Here is a 22,994-nt window from a genome sequence, read left to right on the forward strand (position 1 = left end):
TGAAACTTAGAGGGGGGTAGGTGAAACATGTAACAAGCGGAACGAAAAGGCGGTGATAAAGAAAAGCAAAGCTATGAAAGGAATCAATAAATGGTATATGATTGTAAACTTGTAGATGTTTCTATCTTCATGCAAGCCCTGTTCGTAAATGTACTCAAATGAAATTGAACGGTAAATATTCTTACAATTGTCGTTCATGTTTTACTGTTGATTTCAAAATATAGCTTGTCAAAATGTTAAAGAACCCAAGAAAATGATGGCTAGCAGGAAAAGGGTGAACAAAAAAGTAGAGGCAAGAAGTGGATGGTACAGATTGTTTCTATGGTCGTCCATTGCATATAGATGATGTGGAGCCGTTTAAATTAGCTTGTCCATCTCATATAGGGAACGCCTTCGGCATAATTATAAAATAGAAAACAGGTGGGTTGTTAGACTAGATACTGTTTTCATATAGTATTATTTGAAGTTGGAGAAATTTTCCCCATTGAAAGGAAATATAGCCTCACGTTAGGTCAATTCACTTGCTTGCAATAGGTTTTGATTGAGATCCTTAAAAACTGTTTCACATTAATTAATATGATTGATTTGACATTATTTCACCTTCCATGGGTAGACTATATGTCATTCAAATTTACAGTTTAAGGCGTCAGTGGATAACATAAACACGGAGTCCAGCTTTAAATCAACATGTGATTTATATTAATTTGTTTCTCGATTATAGGGTTTCACATAATCATCGATTCTTTGTATATAAATATGTTGTATAAGGAAATGTTTTATTAGAGATTTTAGATACTGCAGTGTTAAGTGATGTGGAGATCCATTTCAATTAAAGTGTAAATATTTGAAAAAAAATGAAAGAGCTCTTTGAATTTTAATATGTTTTTTTAAAACAATAAAGTATGCTAAAGTCATACATCTATTCGTAATCAGCATATTAGATATAATAACGAAAAAATTTGAGGATTGCTCAATGAAAAGCAATTGTATTAGAAGCTTCTTAATTTCTTTATTATATTAAATTCACATTATTAGAGCTTCATTTTTTCTAATAGCATGCTGTAACTATGATTAGGCTTTATTATATAAAAAAATCATGAAGAGATCTAGTGGTATGTTATAAGTAAGAATTAGAGTTGATCATAAACAAATTATCATAAAGAGATCAATTATACAAGTCATTTCTAATTATAAACATTATAATTATTTTCTTAACTTCATATACAAATAATAATCAATAAAATTTAAATAAAGTTCAAATATTTAAATTAAAAATTTTAAATAAGAATTTAATTTAATTTTTTGTCATTAATATATATAAAATTTATCATTAACAAATTCATTGTGGTAAATTATTTAGTTAACTAGTCTATTATCTAATATAGGATCGACTGGACATGTAACTTAGTGGTGAGCACATATTTGTACAAACAAGCTTGGATATAAACTACCAAGCTACAAATATCCCTAAAGGTTGATATTTTTATTGAGCATTTCTTGATTATCTAGGTTATCATATTATATAAGAAAACATACAAAAAAATTTAAGATCCACCTATATTTGTAAGGCTAAAGCTCCCAAAAAATACTAATAAGAAGCAAATCCACAAGATTTGGTAATTTGTACTTCAGTTGATATGCCATACAAAATTTAGCATATGTACTTAGCCAAGACCTAAGAGGCATAAGACTAACATATGCACGTCTTAATTTTATAAATTAAGAGGTAATGAGATAAGTATGTTTATGTAGCAATTGAAAATATGGTCTAGGTAGCATATTTGTTAAGTAAATCAATTTTTCCACTTGAACTCATGGCTACTCATTTATGTTGTGTCTTAATGTTGATTTAATCTACCCAAAGATGAAGATAATATTTTTTAACAAATTTTGACATTTGAGCTTCTTAATAGGTGACATTCAAGTAACCATTTGGGGAAATCGCATCCATATTATTGTTTTGATCATAAATCATGCTCTTGGTTAATATCAAAGTGATACGGAAATGGGTGGAAAAGTTTATTTTAATGGATTTGTAAATTCAACTATTAAAAGATAATAATTTAGAAAATAAAATTTAGGGAACTTTAATTTAGAAACCAACACAGGCTAATTACTTCTCAAACATGGAGATACTCCCATCATATGTCATCTCCTTCATGCAGTGAACTAAAATTGAAAGAATCAAGTCTAGAAAATGAGATTACATCAAAAAATATGCAAAAAGATCGAAAGAGAGTATAACTACTACTTTCTTACCATTTGTAAACAAGCATGCATAATGTGGATCACCATATTACAAATTGGTAAGCTTACATTAGATCATATTTGAAAAAAAGTCTTTAAATATGGAAATTCATTCTTTATTAAGATATATTTCTAATAGTGCAATGCTATATACACCAATTTGTAAAAACATCCTTATTGTTCCAAGTCAAAAGCACTTATTTTCCCAAAAGGTTTTCTAATCATATAGTCTATCAATAATTGTGTGTAATACACACTGAACTTCCCATTCTTTGCCTTTCTTTATGCCCACTCCATATAGCTTCTTAGTTTCTCCATACATCCCATTACAATTTCCAATCTAAGAAGTGAGATTGTAATATTTTTCTCCATAATATTGTAGTAACCGTTGGGTAGTTACCACAGTAACAATCAATTCTTGTAGCTCACAATCCACAAAAACAACACAATAGATTGCTACGCTGGACTCTCCAATTATTTTCATCCTTTTAGGAGGATGGATTTCTGAAATAAACACATCAATGTTAGAAAAGAGATTTGGCTTTAAATTTGACAATGCTCCATCTAATTCTTTTCCAACAACAAGAAGCACATTTGGCCACATGCTCTACAATTGAAAGAAAGAGAATGAAAAGCTCATTTTCATCACCACTAACTTAAGAGATTATTTTATAAGAGGTCATATGCTGTTAAACACACTAAGCACAAAAGATGTCTCATAAAAGTTGATCTAGTTACCTTCATTAGTTGGAGCCATGAAGGAAAGCAACGAGATATATGATCACTAGATCAACGACACCATGGTCCATGACATGGAGAAACTTAGAATCACTCACAGCTACCACTTTGGTTTCATACAGTTTTTAGTTTTGGACAAAGGCAATGGTGACATTTCAATCTTCCAACAGAGCAATGATAAATTTAATGGACATATATAAGTGAAATTTACGGTCGATACACAAAGGCGGTGGAATTTCTTTTGCCCTAGATTTTTTATTTTTCTTATCCCAGAAACATTGGAAATACTCCCTACAATTCTTTGGAACGAGAGACTGCTTTTCTCAAAATATCATCATAACATGATACTACCTAATGTTTTTCGATTATTATGGGGTATTCATGAGTGCAATCAAACATCCTACAAAATATGAGTTAAAAAACTTTTCATATTAAAATAAATTGTTTTGAATGATTTTGGGTGGGAAAATTAATAGTTTTCAACATGAATCAAAGTTAGAAATGTGGCATGTTATGGGTGGGTGTGTAGTTTAGTCAACCTAGTGAGGGCAAGGAGGGAATTTCTTATAGAATGTTGAAGAGTACATGGGCTGCTACTAAGGTCAGATCATTCCTCTGGCCACTAATGATCAGCCTCGGCATTGCATATGGACTTGGAAGTTAGTTATTTAAATATTTTCTTTTATCTATTTATCAAATGTCAACCAAGCTATGGGGCAAAGGCATAACAATCTGACCGTCTCATCCATAGAATCCAAGTAAAGTCTTTCTACTCTTGAAACTCATGAGACAATGAAGGTGCAAGCTTAAAGGAATAGATACATGACTAAATTCCACTCCAAAATGTTACCATCCTATGTAATCAATGAAGAAGCTATATAAATTAGAAATCACAAAACAAATAGTTTTTATATCAACTATTACCCATTACATCTAAAAACTTTGTAAAACACTATGTATGAAAAAAACATGTTATATAAACACAATGAACCATTGTATCAATGCTATGATTAACAATGAACTACTCTAACTGCACCAAGATACATACATGTACTCTTGCTAAAAGCATGTTGTTGCCAACAAGAAGTGCATTAATTGTACCACCAACTCAATTTAAGGGGCCAAAATATTCCAAGTCTACGACCACATTTTTTTTTGGGTGTAATGGATGCTACATAAATAAATATTGAATTTCCTAATAAATTGAATGCAATGAATCCAAAGAAAAGGTTAAACTAATTGACTTCAATTACCTTAATAGAATTTGGAATGCGAACAAAAAGCCAAGGACCTTCGCTAAGTAGGCATCTAGTCTCAACACCCAGCTTGATTACACTACTACACTATGACACACAAGGGAAGCACATAGTATAAAATGTTTGAAAATGAAAATTCTTTAATATTTACCCACTAAATGATATGAACATATAGTAGATAATTTCCAATCGGCCATGCTCTATCATTGATACAGGGGCATATAGTGGTGTAAGGGCAATCCTGTATCACCCAAAAGTATGCTTAGATATATTTTCTTTTTAATGTGTTTTCATTTTTGGATACCCATTTGGGTCAAATAAAGGTTCCAACTCTCATTGTTCCACTATTAGAGTTTTGGGTTAGAGTTTTTAAGCACCTTGGGATACGTGTAAATGCCAAAAAAGTAGGACTACGTAATTGAGCCATAATTATGGTGAGTTAAAGGGTGTAAATTGGAGGGATGATTATATTTGTAATTTAAATCACTCCAGAAAAAGAATCAGTTCTTGGAGACCTCCTAAGAGCACTTCAAAGTCAGATATGGGGCACTAAATGGTCTCACATGGGGCCAAAAAATGGAAGATGAGCAAAGCTGGTCCATAGGGCTGTAGAGAACTTCGAGAGCTTTCCAAAAATGTAAACAGTTTATCAATCAAAGTTACGGTTCAAAAGTTATGCCTCTCGAAAGTTGGACTACCATTTCTGGATTATTCTAATTTTACACCGATTTCTAATGTGATTTTTGGAACCTTCTATTTTGGCAGTGGATGCCAACTGGCATATTCTAGAATGAATTCCTAATCCTAAACCATTTGGGGCTTATTTAAGAACAATTTTGGCATTGTAAAGGAAGCTCTTAGTGGAGTTAGAGAGAAGGTACTGTGTGGAGGATTTCTTTCTCCAAAATCATACTGTTGTAAGCCCATAGGGAATTTTTCATTGATAATAATATTTCCCTTTTCTTGTGTGTTCATTCTGGTCTTTGGATGTGTCTCCATAAAACACCAAGATAGAGCAATTTTGATGATGATGATGATATTGAATCAAGCCCTACTGAGCATGACCCCTGTGTTAAAGCACCAGTATGTGATATCCCCATTTTGATATATAATAATAAATGAGTATTATATATTATTAAAAAGATTAAATAATGTAGATAAATTGAAAAATAAAAATTATATATAATATATATTTCATATAACTATATGTGTATATAACAAATATATATACTTCTGTGTGTGTGTATATATATATATGTGTATAAATACTATATTATTGAATATAAATAATTAATATACATACACATAAATCAACTATTGACAAATGTATCTTAATTACTTATTAATAGTATTATTAATTACAAGGAATATGATTTATATAATTTATAATCATATTTAATATAATAATATATAATATAGTTATCTTGTTAATATATTTAATTTTAATCATGAAAGGACATGTCACTTCGACACACACACACACACACACACACACACACACACACACACACACACACAGAGTATATAGAAGGTATTGGAAATGATATCAAGAAGGAAAAAATAAAATATATACACATAATTTAGGTTTAAAATCTAATAGCCTGAAATGGGTTATTACAATTGGTATTTGAGCATAATCTTGCTATCCGGCAGAAATTTTTCAAGAGTAGGAACAAAAAGAACAATATGAAGAGCTAGAAATTCAAGCCTAGAAATAAAGATGGGGAGAATTTATTGGTTATGTATTTAAGGAGATAACAATAGATATAGGAGGAGTAACGATCTCAAATAATGAAGATATTTGTAGAAAATTGTTGCTCAAAATTTTAATCTGGTAAAGGACCAAAAGTACCAGAGCCAATCCAATTTGAATGGTTGCAACATATTTTAAACTTTAATGGAGGGATTATTTGGTGTTCCTTTGAAGAATAAACAAGCATTACCATTTGCAAAGGATAAATAGTAATGTACTCATTATCCAAGAAAATGAATAACAATACCAATTTGTATCTAGTCAAGACATTATTTGGGCCTCAGACATCATTCAATTTGAATTTTTATTTTGGGACAAAGAAAAAATCTCTGTCAATGGCATTGATATGAATGGAGTTTAGTCAAACTATTTTATCAAGGAATAACAATATTGGCATATATTATCTGTTATCACAAAGATGACAAATGGAGATAAGGTGACTTAGATATAGATAACAAGCACATCACATACAAAATCCACACTTTCGTCTATAATATTATGGACTTTCAAAATAGTATTTTTGTCATCCCATTCTTGAATCTCACAAATGTTACTTCTAGTCAATACCTACCGAACATATACTTATGCCTCTTCATCCTGGGAATGGTTCTATTCCATTAATGGTGATGCCATTAAAATAGGGATCAATTCTGGTCCAAACTGCGAATAGGTTGCTCCAACTTGATATGCAACAAGAAGGTTTACACCCTAATCAAGTTATATTTTCTAGTGTACTCATGGCTTTTGCTAAAATGGGAGCTTTGAAACATGGTGTGCATATCCATAAAACCATAACGGAAGGAGGATTTCTGTCAAATCTTATAGTTGGAAATGCGCTTGTAGACATGTATTGCAAAGTGTGGAATAATAGACAAGGTGTGTGAATTGTTTGACTCAATGGCTCAAAAAGATGTCATGTCATGGACTAGAATGATTTCAAGATACACACAAAATGGATTTGTTGAAAAGGCTTTAGAAACTTTTCAACAAATATATTCAGCTAGTATCAAGCCAAATTCCACAACCTTTGCCAGCATCCTTCCCGTGAGTGCCAAAATGGGAGTTTTAGAACTAGGCATGAACATCCATCAAAACATTATGGAAGGGAGATAAGTTGGTTCTTAATCTAAATAGATCAAAAATGGGTCATCACTATGAAGATTGATGCTGAGATCTTCACTTCAAACTCCAGCTCCACTGCTCCATTTCCACCATTCTATAAATAATTTTTAGAATACTTCAGTTTAGGAGTAGTTTAAACAAGAAGCATGCCGTACATATGGCATGCATTAGATGATATTTTTGGATGCATTTTTGTCTAGTCTTAGTTACTTCTTCTCTCATCCTTAATCATAGGCATGGAATAATGCTAAAACTACTGTCAGAACTCCTGATCTATATTTTGATGTATGTGTTAGGGATTAGTTTTAACAATTTTTATTTGAATAAATGTATTGGCTGAACAACAATTTGTAGGTGGAATAATATATCAGTTTTTTTTTTCTCTGCAGTAAAACAGAGCCTTCCCTATTTTGAATATTTTTCTTTTTCTTTTGTGTTGCTGCTGTTGTTGAATCCTACATTTGGTATCAGAGCTGAAGGTGTTTGGAAGATAGCAGCATGGCAAACAATTTGCAAATTCCAGAGAGTTGATTACCAATATTGGTCAATCAAGATGAAGACTTTTTTGATTGGAAATGATTTTTGGGAGATCGTTGAATCCGGATATGAAGAGCTTGCAGATTGGAATACTCTCCAACCTAATGACAGGACATTGAAGAAAGAAGTTGAGAAGAAGAATGCAATGGCATTGTTTCACATTTAGATGGCTCTTGATAAGAGCTTGTTTCCTCAAATTGCTGATGCACAGACAGCAAAAGAGGCCTGGAAGACTCTAAAAGATGCTTACCATGGCAATGATCAGATCAAGGTTGTGAAGCTACAAACCTTGAAAAGAGAATATGAGAACTTGAAGATGAAGGAGACAGAGAGTGTGGGAGATTTCTGTGTGAGAGTGAAAGATGTGACTCATAAAATGGCCACTTTGGGTGAATCTATTGCTCAAGAGAAAATAATACAAAAGGTATTGAGATCTCTAACCCCAAGATGGAATATTGTAGTAATTGCCATAGAAGAAAGCAAAAATTTAGCTACCATGGAGTATGATGAATTGGTTGGATCTCTTATATCACACGAGGATAGAATAAGGGACACATCTATCAGTGTTAATGAGAAGGCTTTTTCTTCCCAATTGCAAATTTCAAAGAACGATGGTGCTAGCAGCAGTAGTAACAACAACAAAGGCTCGGAAAGGGGCCAAAATCAAAAATTTTCAAGAGGATCTAGAGGAAGAGGAGGTGCTCAAGGAGGAAGAGGTAGAGGCAGATTTGATAAAAGGAACATCCAATGCTATCATTGCAATAAGTATGGACATTTTGAGAGAGAGTGTAGACTGAAATCAGGTAACAATAGTGCAAATTATGCCAAACAAGATGAGGATCCTTCCTCGGGTAATTTATTTTTGTGTTATGGGAAAGGTGAAAGTACTGTGAATGATGTTTGGTATTTGGATTCTGGTTGCTCTAACCATATGTCTGACAACAAAGAAATATTTTCAAAGCTTGATGATAGTTACAGATCCAATATTACCCTTGGTAATAACAATACTATGGATGTTGCGGCCAAAGGAGCCATGGATGTTCAGACAAAGGAAGGTATGAAAAGTGTTCAAGATATTTATTATACTCCCAAGTTAAAGCATAATTTATTGAGTGTTGGGCAGCTATGTGAGAAGAATTATAGAGTGGTATTTGAGAACATGCACTGTACTATCTATGATAAGAATAAAAAAAATAAAGTGATTACAGTTGTTCCTATGACAAAGAATAGGATGTTTCCTTTGAAGTTTGGTCAAAATGATAAGCAGCTTGTCAATATGGCTTATGAGGATAAAAGTTGGTTGTGGCATCTTAGGTATGGCCATTTGAATTTCAATAGTTTGAAGAATCTAACATCAAATGCATTAGTTCTTGGATTGCCTAAGGTTGAAGAGCATAAACAGATTTGTGAAGGGTGTGCAAAAGGGAAACATTCAAGGGAATCATTTCCAAAAGGCAATGCATGGCGGGCCCAATACCCACTTCAACTTATTCATTTAGATATTTGTGGTCCAATGCAAACACAAAGTTTGGGTAAGTCGTCATATTTCATTACTTTTATTGATGATTACTCACGCATGTGTTGGGTATATTTTTTGAAGACTAAAGATGAAGCCTTTGATACATTCAAGAAGTTTAAAGCTCGTGTAGAGAATGAGAAAGAGAACACAATAAGATGTTTGAGAATAGATCGAGGAGGAGAATTTTGCTCAAACAATTTTCAGAATTTTTGTGAGATGAATGGCATCAAAAGACAACTCACCACTGCATACACACCCCAACAGAATGGAGTGGCTGAAAGGAAGAATCGTACTGTGGTAGAAATGGCAAGGAGCATGTTACAAACCAAGGGTTTGAACAATTCTTATTGGGCTGATTCAGTTGCTACAGCCGTATATATTCTCAACAGGAGTCCTACAAGTGCCCTCCACAAGATGACTCCATATGAAGCATGGTATGAGAAAAAGCCTAATGTAAATCATTTTAAAGTTTTTGGTTGTTTGGCTTATGTTCACATCTCTGATCAGAATAGGCAAAAGCTAGATGCTAAAAGTGAATCATGTATTTTTGTGGGCTATAGTGAAGAAAGAAAAGCTTATAGATTATTCAATCCTATTACTAATAAGATTTTTGTTTCAAGAGATGTGATTTTTGATGAAGGGGGAGTTTATGGTCATCAAAAACAACATGTTGGAAAGCCAAAATCAGTTTTGGATGATGATGATATTGCTGATAATGATAATGAGCAGCCAGCTAATGGTTCTATTTCAAGATCACCAAGCCCACCAAGAAACCCCTCACCAATACCAAGAGCAAGTCCATCCTTTAGTCCTCCAAGGAAGGTAAGAAGATTGAGTGATATTTATGAGAGGTGTCAAAATCAAGCACATGAAGAAGATCCAATAGGTGAGATAGTGAATTTTGTATTACTTGCTAAAGCTGATTTTGAGCCATCATGTTTTGAAGATGCATGTGCTAATGAGGTTTGGATGCAAGCAATGAATGAAGAGATGGATTCCATTGATAGGAATGAAACATGGGAGCTTGTAGATCTTCCACATAAGAAGAAGAAGATTGGCACAAAATGGGTCTATAAGACCAAGTATAATAGTGATGGGAGTGTTGAAAGACACAAGGCAAGATTGGTTGCTAAAGGTTTCACTCAAAGGTATGGCATTGATTATGAAGAAACTTTTGCACCAGTAGCAAGACAAGAAACTATTAGGATGCTAATCTCTCTTGCAGCTCAAAAGAAATGGAGTATTCATCACATGGATGCAAAAAGTGCTTTCTTGAATGGGTACTTAGAAGAAGAGGTATATGTGGGACAGCCACAAGGTTTTGAGATTCAAGGCAAAGAAGATTATGTTTACAAGTTGAAGAAGGCTTTGTATGGCCTCAAGCAAGCACCACGTGCATGGTATGCAAGAATTGATGGATATTTTCAGCAGAATGGCTTTCAAAGAAGTAAGAGTGAACCTACCCTTTACTACAAACAAGAAGGTAATGATATTCTCATTGTGAGTTTGTATGTTGATGATTTTTTATATATGGGTAGTAGTTCAAAGATGAAAGATGAATTTAAATTTTCTATGATGAATGAATTTGAGATGAAAGATTTAGGTCTCATGAAGTACTTTCTTGGCATGGAGGTTTATCAAGGTAAAGATGAAATTTTTATTTGTCAAGAAAAGTATGCAAAAGATATGTTAAAAAAATTTGATATGGCTGATTGTAAACCTCTTTCCACTCCAATTGCTCATGGAGTTACATTATGTAGAGATGATGGTACTAAAATTGTTGATGAGACATTATACAGAAGCATTGTGGGGAGTTTGATGTTTTTAACTCACACAAGGCCTAATATTGCTTATTCAGTTTCATTGGTTTCAAGGTATATGAAAAATCCATCAGAGGAACATATGAAGGCAGCCAAGAGAATTTTGAGGTATGTGAAAAGAACGGTAGATTTTGGCATTCACTATTCTTCTAATAAGTTTGAGCTTGTTGGCTTTAGTGATTCAGATTGGGGAGGTTGTTTGGATGACTGAAAATCTACATCTGGTAATTATTTTTCTTTGGGTTCCGGTTTAATTACATGGAGTTCAAAGAAGCAAAGTATGGTTTCTCTCTCTTCTACAGAAGCGGAATATGTTGCGGTCACTTCAGCTGGCACACAAGCTTTATGGCTTAGAAAGCTTCTTGAAGAAATTGGAGAGATACAGGTTCAGCCTACTGTGATTTTTTGTGACAACATAAGTGCCATTAAATTGGCCAAGAATCTAGTTCATCACAAAAGGACCAAACACTTTGATCTTAAACAACATTTTATTAGAGATTTGGTTCAAAATAAAGCGGTTGAGTTGAAGTACATCAACACAAAGGAGAAAATTGCAGACATCTTCACAAAGGCAGTTACAAAAGATTAGTTTTTGGTACTCAGAGATCAGATTGTGAGTCCTCTCAGCATCAAGGGGGAGTATGAAGATTGATGCTGAGATCTTCACTTCAAACTCCAGCTCCACTGCTCCATTTCCACCATTCTATAAATAATTTTTAGAATACTTCAGTTTAGGAGTAGTTTAAACAAGAAGCATGCTGTACATATGGCATGCATTAGATGATATTTTTGGATGCATTTTTGTCTAGTCTTAGTTACTTCTTCTCTCATCCTTAATCATAGGCATGGAATAATGCTAAAACTACTGTCAGAACTCCTGATCTATATTTTGATCTATGTGTTAGGGATTAGTTTTAACAATTTTTATTTGAATAAATGTATTGGCTGAACAACAATTTGTAGGTGGAATAATATATCAGTTTTTTTTTTCTCTGCAGTAAAACAGAGCCTTCCCTATTTTGAATTTTTTTTTTTCTTTTGTGTTGCTGCTATTGTTTGAATCCTACAATCACAAGTGGTATCTAGAAGAGATTAGAGAAAAAAATATTGCAAAAGGCATTAATTTCTACCTTGGAGAATATTATTATTGACAAGATTATAAAATTTTGCAACCTTACAAGAGTGTTGAGGAAATGAAGTGTTATTCAATAAGTGATTGTAAACATCAGTTTTGAGTTACTACATGTCAAAGGTGGGAAGCTAAGCGATAGATGAAAAGAGGTGAAATAAAGAGAGCCCATACATTCTGGAAATATAGGTTGAAACTTAATAGTGCTCAATGATTATCGTCGAAGAATTAATATCAGCGTGACAATGGAGACAAAATTACTAACAAGATAACGACACGAGCATTGAAGAAAATTTCCATCAAAAAATAATAATGAATAGTTGGAGACTGATTCACAACAAAATAAATATTATGCTTGAGCCTATGTGGATAAACATAAATGTTAATTTTTGACATCCAAGGTCATACAATGATTCAATACTGATTTTTAAAATAACACCTTCATCAATTATAATCTTCATTGACTGGACAGACATAAGAATTCAAAAGCAATTAAGAAGTTGGCCATTTATGTGCATCAACATTTTCGAGGAAGTATCCAGTCAGTGACTAGAAACAAGCATAGTTAGAAAATAGGAATATATATAGACTAACATAAAGAAGAAAATTAATGCAGTAGCAATTTACATTGAAATTGTGAAAACACTTGACATGTCCAATAGTGTCAAGGACTCCATTATTGTAGGTACCATTTTGGATGGGACGTCACCTATGGTACTTGAGCATCAAGTATGATTAACACCCGTGGAGCATAGTCAACACCTTAAGATAGGTACTTTAAGTATACAGAGCTGTTGGGTTAAAGATATAAAGTGGAAACAACTTAGAGATACATGGGCATTGAAGGAGAAACGAGATTTTTAATGTAATAATTCCACGAAGCTAGTAGTACAAATAGTTTGTGACTGTTATAAAATCCAGACCCCAAATAATTTGTGTATTTATATAATGCCACTAAGGAGAAACTAGAATGAAGGTCTGTTCACAATTTAATGAAGTAAGTATAATGGATTTATATTATGAGATGTTACTTGTTACTTATTTATTTGAAATAAGTACTTCAATTTCACTAATTTTGAATTATGCTTATATTTTAGAAATGAATGACGACTTATCAATAAAGTTATTAATGATTGGAATAATAAATTTGATATATTGTACATTATGATTATAGATAATTACATATATGTGGTCAATAATGTTTTGTGTGACATATGTAAACTAAGTTTTTGCCTAAGTTGAAAAAATAAAACTATAAGAGAAGTTGATAGAAATCTCTCTTGGGTCTAAGAGAGAGACATTATGCAAAATATTTGTGTTTAAATTCATGATGGATAGGGAGTGTGTATAGGGGGAGGAGTAAATCGGTCATGTTGGGGCAAAAGAATCCCAATATGGATTTTAAGATCCAAGGGAGCCCCAAGTTGAGCATGTCCAAACTTAGAGTAGTAGTAAACCTTCCATCCATAATTAAATTAAACATGTTCCTAGTGGATAGGGAGTGTGCACAAGGAAAGGAGTAAATCGGTCACGTTGGGGCAAAAACAATCCCAATATGGATTAAAAGATTTGAGGGAGCTCCAAGCTGAGTGTGTCCAAACTCAAAGCCACAGTAAATCTTCCATCCACGTCAAAAATTAAGTATGTTCCTAGTGGGTAGGGAGTGTGCATAGGGGGAGGAGTAAATCGATCGCACTAGGGAGTGAGAATCCCAATGTGGATTAGAAATCTGAGGGAGCCCCAAGCTGAGTGTGTCCAAACTTAGAGCCACAGTAAATCTTCCATCTACTATGGAATGATACACCCTATTACAGTACTAGCTATAGAAAATATGCATATCCAATCTAACTTTTGATTTTGAGATAGGGGAAAGGAGCATGACATTCACGATCAAGGTGGTAAAACATTTCCTTACTTTTTCTTATTTCAATTTGTAAGCAAGGTTTTAACATGTATACTATGTGTCTACATCATGTCTTCATGCATCAATGTGTTTGTTTCATGTCTTCTTTGTGTCTTCCTACATTCATGTGTCTACATTGTATTTGCATCACGTCTTCATGCATTAATGTGTCTACTTTGTGTCTTTATATATACATTCTTGTAAATGCTATTATATACTAACAGATTTACTTTGCAAGTATCTAACACATATGCAAGAAAGAGAATGAATCTAGACTATGAATTAATGAGGATCAAATCAATTACTAGAGGAAAAGCAAATTCAAGAGGGGAGTATTGTGATATCCCCATTTTGATATATAATAATAAATAAGTATTATATATTATTAAAAAGATTAAATAAATAATGTAGATAAATTGATATATATATATATATATATATATATATATATATATACATACATGTATATAATAAATATATATACTTCTATATATATTAGATATTAAAATACTATATTATTGAATATAAATAATTAATATACATACACATAAATCAACTATTGACAAATATATCTTAATTACATATTAATATAATTATTAATTACAAGGAATATGATTTATATAATTGTGTGTGTGTGTCTCCAAGTGACATGTCCTTTCATTATTAAAATTAAATATTTTAATAAGATAACTATATTATATATTATTATATTAAATATGATTATAAATTATATAAATCATATTCCTTGTAATTAATGATAATATTAATATGTAATTAAGATATATTTGTCAATAGTTGATTTATGTGTATGTATATTAATTATTTATTTTGAATAATATAGTATTTTAATATCTAATATATATAAAAGTATATATATTTATTATATACATGTATAATTATATTATATATATATATATATATATATATATATATATAATTCAATATAAATAATTAATATACATACACATAAATCAACTATTGACAAATATATCTTTTTTTTTCAAAAAGAGGGGTAAAAATTTATTAAGACAGAAAGAAATACAACAAGGAGAGCTCAACAAGGAGCTCGATCCTGAGCAACAAGATCATCAAATTCTTGCACCATCTCAAAGGACAGTTTCCTTCTATCCTAATATTCCAACTCGGATCATGACTAGATGCCCATTTGGCTAAACAATCAGCAGTTCTATTCCATTCACGAGGAATATACGTGAACCTAATGAACTGAAAAGAGGAAGAGAAGAAAAGAATCTGCTTAACGACAGTGGCCAGCTACCAACTAACATCCTCAAGCTCTTGCGAAGAAAGCATGTTCACCACCGCCTGGGAATCAGACTCACAGATAATCTTACTCCATCCCCGCAAGCAACACTGTTCCACAACATATAAAATAGCCTGAGCTTCCATGATATTGTTAGTATAATCACCCTTATGAATTGAGAAGAAAAATTTAACATCCCCAGAACTACAACGAGCCACTCCGCCAATACCAGCCGGACCAGGATTCCCACGGGAAGAACCATCAGTGTTAATTTTCAGAACTCCATAGGGAGGAGGAGTCCAGTGCCCATCCTGGTTAACCCGACCCTTCCTCTGATGGTGAAGCTGCCTGGACATAGAAGGAAACCTATGAGCTGCAGCCCCATCCTGCAGATGAAAATTGAGGCGATTACAGATAACAAGATCAATCGGATCCATACCCCCATCAAGCTCACACTTCACAAGAATAGTTTCCTGAAGAGAATGTGATATTTTCCACCAAAGATGCAAAACACCAAGCCAAACATCTTGGAATATGCGACGATTTCTCTCCAACCAGATATGCCAAAGCGTGAAAGATGGGCCAGCAATCCAAGCAGCATGGAGAAAAGAAGACTTGGAGGGAGCAGTACCCAAGCGGGCCCAAAACTCAGGCAAAGAGGAAGCATGCTGACAAGAGCAACCCCAAGCGCTCCACCAAAGGTGCCATATCTAAGTAGAATAGGAGCAATGGAAGAACAGATGGGAGATAGACTCCTCTCCATTACCACACAAAACACAATAAGAGGGGCCCTAAAATCCACGTTTACAAAGATTATCCCAGGTAAGACAACGGTTGTGAGCCACTAGCCACATGAAAAAATTGCACTTGGACCAAGAAACTTTATTCCAAACTTGCTTCCACCAAGGGGTCTCAGCATCCCCAAATAATTGTCTAGTTATCTCCTGATACCCAGCAGAGACATGATATTTACCAGACAAGATACTGCCCCAAGCCAAAACATCTGGACCAAGCAAAGAAGAACACTCTCTAGAGTCCAGAATTTGAGAAAGCTCCTGACGATCCATGTCTATACCTCCAGGAGGCCAATCAGAAGAATTCTTCCATCTGAAACCAACAACAGGTCCCAATTGATAAGGAGTCTTGTAATGAGCTACTTTATCCCTTCCAGCGGCAAGAAAAGAGTCACAAAGAGGCTGAAGATGAGGGTATATGGATAAAATGGAAGGGAATCCATCCCAAGCATCAGACCAAAACAAAGCCTGAGAACCTCCTTTACATATCCAAAACAGACCCCTCTTTACCAACATTGCACCTGTCTTCAAAGTATGCCAAACCATTGAGCCACGACCTTCAAGAGGAAGTGCAGAAATAGAGCAAGGATCAGCACCATGAAAATATTTATGAGTGATAATACGAGCCCAAAGTTGATGTTGTCCAGAGCACCATCGCCAATAAAGTTTAGCAGCCAAAGCTTGACTACTCAATAGAGCAGATCGAAGACCAAGACCACCCTCCTTTTTAGGCCTACAAATAGTTGCCCAATTAACCAGGCTCCATTTAGTACTACGCAAATTACCACTCCAAAGGAATTGTTGAGAAAGAGCATCAAACTCCTTGTGAAAGTAAATAGGTGTAGCGTGAACCATGCTTCGATAAGTAGGAAGAGCTTGGATAACAACTTGAAGAAGAGTAACCCAAGCAGCAGTAGAAAGCCATCTATGAGTCCAATGATTTACCTTATCCTGAAGCTTGGTAATCAAATTTTGCCAGAAGAGACGTGGCTGTCTGGAAACAACAATAGGGATGCCAAGATAAGTCAAAGGAAGTGATCCTATCTAAAATTGTAGGATACCAACAATCCTGTGCTGAATAGAATCAGGAGTGTTAAAAAAGTAAATGGAAGATTTGTGCTCATTAACTTTCCGGCCTGAAGCTGCCAAATAAACGTCCAAAGCATGTCAAAAGGCTTCAGTCTTCTTGATCCTAGCAAGACCAACAAGAGCAGAATCATCAACAAATTGAAGATGGGAAAGAGAAGGTAAGCCATTACCCCACTGCCAGCCTTGAATAGAATTCTGGGACACCTGATGCTTAATGAATCTACCCAAGCCTTCAGCCATGATGATGAATAGATATGGGGAGAGAGGGTCACCCTGGCGGAGGCCTCTAGAAGCACCAAATAGTTGAGAAGGTTGACCATTAATAAGAACTAAAAAAGAGGCAGAAGTAACACAACTCATAATCCAACTCACCCAGTCAGAGCTAAATCCAAAAGAAAGAAGAATACTCCTTAGGAAGCTCCATTTAACTCTATCGTAGGCCTTAGCCATATCCAGCTTAACAAACATGGCTCTCTCCCTGGAAGTAGCCATAGAGTGAATAGCCTCGGTAGCAATAACCACCCCATCCAAAATTTGTCTGCCAGCAACAAAACCACCTTGTTCTTCTGAGATAATAATGGGAAGCCACCTTTTCAGTCTCTCAAAAATCAACTTAGTAATAACTTTTTTAACCACATTAAATAAGGAAATTGGTCTAAAACACTCCAATTGATTAGCACCCTCTCTCTTAGGAATAAGAGTCAAGAATGTAGAGTTCAAAGCTTGAAGCATCTGCTTGCTAGCATAGGATTCTTTAACCACCTGCAACAAATCATGATTAATGATGTCCCAAAATTCTTGAAAGAATTCAACTGGAAAGCCATCAGGACTAGGAGCCTTCCCCTTAGGCATGCCAAAGACCACCTCCTCTAGCTCTTCCAAAGAAATAGGACGCATGAGATAATCATTCATTTCTTGAGTGATAAGGGAAGGAATATAGGACAAAATAAGATTTTCTTCATTATCAGCAGGAGGAGAGTCCTCAGAGAAGAGGGTAGAGAAGTACCAAATAGCCTCCTGGAACAAAGTTGGCAAGGAATTCAGTTGGATACCTTGAGAATTAACCAAAGAAGAGATAGTGCTCTGATTCCGGCAAGATTGCATTGTTTTATGGAAAAAGGCAGTGTTACGATCACCTTCCTGGAGCCAATCAACTCTAGCCTTTTGCTTCCAAAAAATTTCCTCTTGAAGTTCCCATTCTTCTAGAGTTCTAGAAGCAAGGCATTCAGCCTTGCCAAGAGCCTCTGAGAAACCTCGATCTCTAATCTCCCTTGTGATGACATCAAGATCTTCTTGAGTAAGCCTTTTCATAAAGTGAAGGTTCCCAAAGCATTCCCTATTCCATATCTTGAGCTGCCTTTTAACATATTGAAGCCTTTTAGAAAATGAGAACATTGCAGTACCATATGCAGGAGCACCATCTTTCCACCAACAGAAAACACAATCATGAAGAGAGGAGTCCCGAAGCCACATCAACTGGAACTTAAAAGGAGGTTGCTTTGGAACATAAGCCCCTATAGCAGAAAATTTGATTGGCCAATTATCTGAACCCCTCCAATCAAGGATTTCTGAAGAGATAGTAAGGGTGCCACTAGCCCAGAAGCAAGAAACAAGAAATCTATCCAAACGTTCTGAGATAGCAGCAACACCAGTCATGCGATTATTCTAGGTATAGAGACCATTAGAAGGCATAACATCAGAGAGATGCAAAAGAGATATATGTTGCTGAAGAAGAGCAGAAGAAGGCCCCAATCTAGCCAAACCACCATGCTTCTCCTCCAGACTTAAAACTGAATTGAAGTCCCTTGCTAACACCCAAGGATGATAAGGATGACAATTTCTAACATATTGAATATGTTCCCAAAGTTCCTCCTTTCCGACAAGATCAATAGGTGCATACACATTAGTAACCATGATTACCTCTCCTGAGTCTAGAGCAGAAGCTACCATAGAGAGAGCTAAGCGAGAAGACATCCAACCAAGAGGAGAAATTTCTTGAGGATCCCAAAATATAGCTAAACCACTCGCACTTCCTGTTGCCCCAACACACTGGCATTGGCCATGAGACCAAATACTAGAGGCATGTTGGACCATAGACTCCACAGAGAGCTTAGTCTCTTGGATACAAAAAACATCAGGGCTATGATCAACCACCAAGTTATGAATAGCCTTTTGTGTAGGGATGCTATTCAACCCCCTTACATTCCATGAGAGAATAATCATCATTGGGTAGAATTGGGAAAATGAGAATCCAAAGGTTTCACTAAACCAGACTCAATCAATATATCGCCTGTGAGTTTAATCTTCTCTTGGTCTATTTTGTGTCCACTCCTTAGAGGAGTAGAAGAAGATCTCTTAAAGGGTCAAGACATCAACCCCAAGGGGAGAGGAGAACCCTTGCCCTTACATGATGGGAGCACATCCTTAACCAAGTCAGCTAAAACAACATCATTATCCTCCAACACTGCAGGAGTCACCAAAGCCTCTGTCACAGGAGCTACAGGGCCCTCACAGTTCTGATATACTACAACTTGGGATGCCCCACAAGCATCATTAGGAACAGATCTCTCATCTGGGCAAACTGGATCAGAAGAGATAGGAGGAGGAATACCCTCCTCTAGAACCATACTATCCAGCACCTCAAAGCGGTTAAAAACTGAATCAGATAATCTTTCTTTCAAAGGCCTCTTTTGACCATGGCCCTTAGCACGAGGGTGAACAGGGGTAAATCCATCCTTATCCTACATTTGAGCCTTACCCTTACCTATAGCATCTTGCAGATTTATCCCCTTGGTAGTATTAGCCATTTGAGATTGTCCTTTCCCTGTAGTATCTGCCAAACCACCAGTATTGCCAGCTGTAGAACCATCCACTCCTTTGAAACTTGATTTATGGGGGCACTGACGTAGTAAATGACCATACTCATGACAAATTCGGCAACGAAAAGGGAGAGATTCATAATCTAACTGCTGCACCCAAGAAAAATCCCCCATATAGATTTCCAAAGAATCTAGTAATGGGTTATTCAAATTAATTTCAACACAAATTCTAGCATAAGAAATAACCTTTTTATCGAGGGATTGATGTGCGATCGCAGTCGGCTTCCCCAACAAAGCAGCAATTTGTCGAAGGATGTCTTCACGCCAAAATTCCAAGGGAAGACGAGGCAAGCGAACCCAAACTGGCACTATTGAAGGGAGATCCTCAGCAGAATTAAAACCTGAATGCCAAGGTTTGACAAATAACCCCACATTGTTGTAGAAATAAGGGCCTCCTTCAAAAACACGATCCCGATCAGACATGCAAGAGAATACAACAAAAAATAACTATTCCCCGCCAACATAATCTCCATATCACCTTCCACCTGCCATGAGTAGTGGATCCATGCCTCAAGAGCGGATAGGGAAATTCGAATTCCAAGAAATTTGCATATCAAAGCATGCTTGGTCCAATAATCAATGTCCTCCATTACAGCCGTTGGAGGAATAACCAAAACAGGGTGATCATGGCTACGTGGAAAACAACCATTAACTTTTTTCAACTTGGAGCTCTCCCCTGAATAAAATGATTCAGATCGCATTGCATGCATAGTTGGAGAAGAACCATCTGTTCTCACCAACGAAGAAGAAATCCCAGGCCCTGCCATGCAAACAATAAAACCCCAATCCAAAATTCACAAATATATCTTAATTACATATTAATATTATCATTAATTACAAGGAATATGATCTATATAATTTATAATCATATTAAATATAATAATATATAATATAGTTATCTTATTAAAATATTTAATTTTAATAATGAAAGGACATGTCACTTGGAGACACACACACACACACACACACACATGATATAAAAGGCATTGGAAAGGATATCAAGAAGGAAAAAATAAAATATTTGCACAATTAGGGTTAAAAATTCAAGATCACATTCATATGAGCAACAAGATGCAAGATCCGAGTTATTTCGACAGAATATACCCCAGTGATATTTCAAACACTACAAAATTGATTAGAAGCTTGCAGGTAGACCTAGTTGATTGGGGATCAAGGTGCCTTCAATGCATCAATGAGATTATATTTATGAAAAAGATAGAACAAATTAATATAACTATTAGGATAATCTTTTAGTATTGTTCTATTTTTGAATTGGATAAAATTTAATGGAATTAATATAATTACATGTTGTTTTCTTAGTCTTACTTGATATATTATCTTGATTTGATTTATATTTCCTTTTTTTTCCCTCCTAAATTGGCTACAATTTGATAAATAGTCTTAAATTGGAAAGCATATTGATGGATTGAGTTTAGTTTATTGTAGAAAGTCTTGTAGTTAGGAAATATTATTTAGTGTTTTGGTTTTTGTAACGAGTTAGGGTTTCAATCTATGGCTAGAGTCCTATGAGCTATGGTAGAGAACTTATTGAACAAACATAAAAGGAAGAATATGAGGGGCTTCACCTCTCCAAACATTTTTATTGAGAAGTTTTTTCTTTTGTATTAAATCCTTGAAAACTCCATCCATTTATTTTTCAAGAAATATATTATTGTGTCTTTAATATTTTGAAATTATTTGACGAATATATTTAATTTTAAAAATCTACACAATTTTGAAAATGATGTGTGTGTGACAATCAATACAAATTTATTAATTATCATTTATTTAATTAACAAGTGATAATAATCTATATACATATAAAGTAATATCACTTATTTGTGATAGGGTGAATGGAAGATACTTATACCATAGTGTGAAGTCCAATTAAAATAAGTCTACTTCCTTTCACAAAACATCCCTATTCATGTGCTTTTATAATATATATGTATATGTATATGTATATGTATATGTATGTATGTATGTATGTATGTATGTATGCATGTATATATATATATATATATATATATATATACATACATGCATACATACATATACATATACATATACATATACATATATATATGTGTGTGTGTGTATGTATATATACATACATATACATACATACACACACATACATACATACATACATACATACATACATATACATACACACACACACACACAACAAATTTTTAGACTCTTCAAACTCCCATCATTATGTCCAAGATACAAAATAAAGCAATTAAAAATGTACAAAGTGAGTTGTTTTGACATTGGCTACCATATTTTCTCATCTATTTTAGAGGAAAAATAACCACGTGAGGTAGATATATCTAAATTTTCTCAATGTGAATACATTTATTTTTTATTTGAAAAATATTTGATATAATTACTTTTTATGCAATTTATTATTATAGTTTTAAAAACTTGAATGTTGATATTAATTCTTTAGAATATTAATAAAGTGTAATTCATTAAAGCTAGCTACAATACTAAACCATCACATTATCCTAAAATATTTTACAATATAATTTTTAAGAAATAAATAAGAAAACTATTGTATATTTATAATCAATGTTTAAAAAATATTTAAATAGAAATAAATTTTAATAATTGAAAAGATTCTTTTAGTAATATACGTAATTAGAAAGTTTAGTTTTTCAAAATTTATTGAAGAAATATGTTGACTCGGGAGTGGAAGGAGGGATAGAAAAAAAGGAAAGGGAAGAGGACATGGGAGATAAGAAAATAAAATTATAAAGATGTATAAGATATTTAAATGTATAGTTAATATCAAACTTTATAATTAATTATTTGATTTATTTATAATTCAAATAAATTAAACTTGATACATAGTTTGCATCCCAATAATGAGGTGATGAACAAATTGAAAAACTACAATATTAATATAATATGAAACTTTAGAATATTAAAATTACAAATA

At 34.0% G+C, this 22,994-nt stretch overlaps 1 pseudogene across 1 annotated transcript in view; it reads right to left on the reverse strand.

Annotated features, from left to right (window-relative positions):
- LOC149545651 (uncharacterized) overlaps nucleotides 1–22,994 on the reverse strand; it is a 73,723-nt pseudogene that overhangs the window by 46,061 nt on the left and 4,668 nt on the right. The window lies entirely within an intron of this gene.

The sequence above is a fragment of the Cupressus sempervirens genome, chromosome 7, assembly GCF_028749045.1.
Source record: "Cupressus sempervirens isolate cs-2001-9-10 chromosome 7, ASM2874904v1, whole genome shotgun sequence".
In the NCBI taxonomy this organism is placed as follows: Eukaryota; Viridiplantae; Streptophyta; class Pinopsida; order Cupressales; family Cupressaceae; genus Cupressus; species Cupressus sempervirens.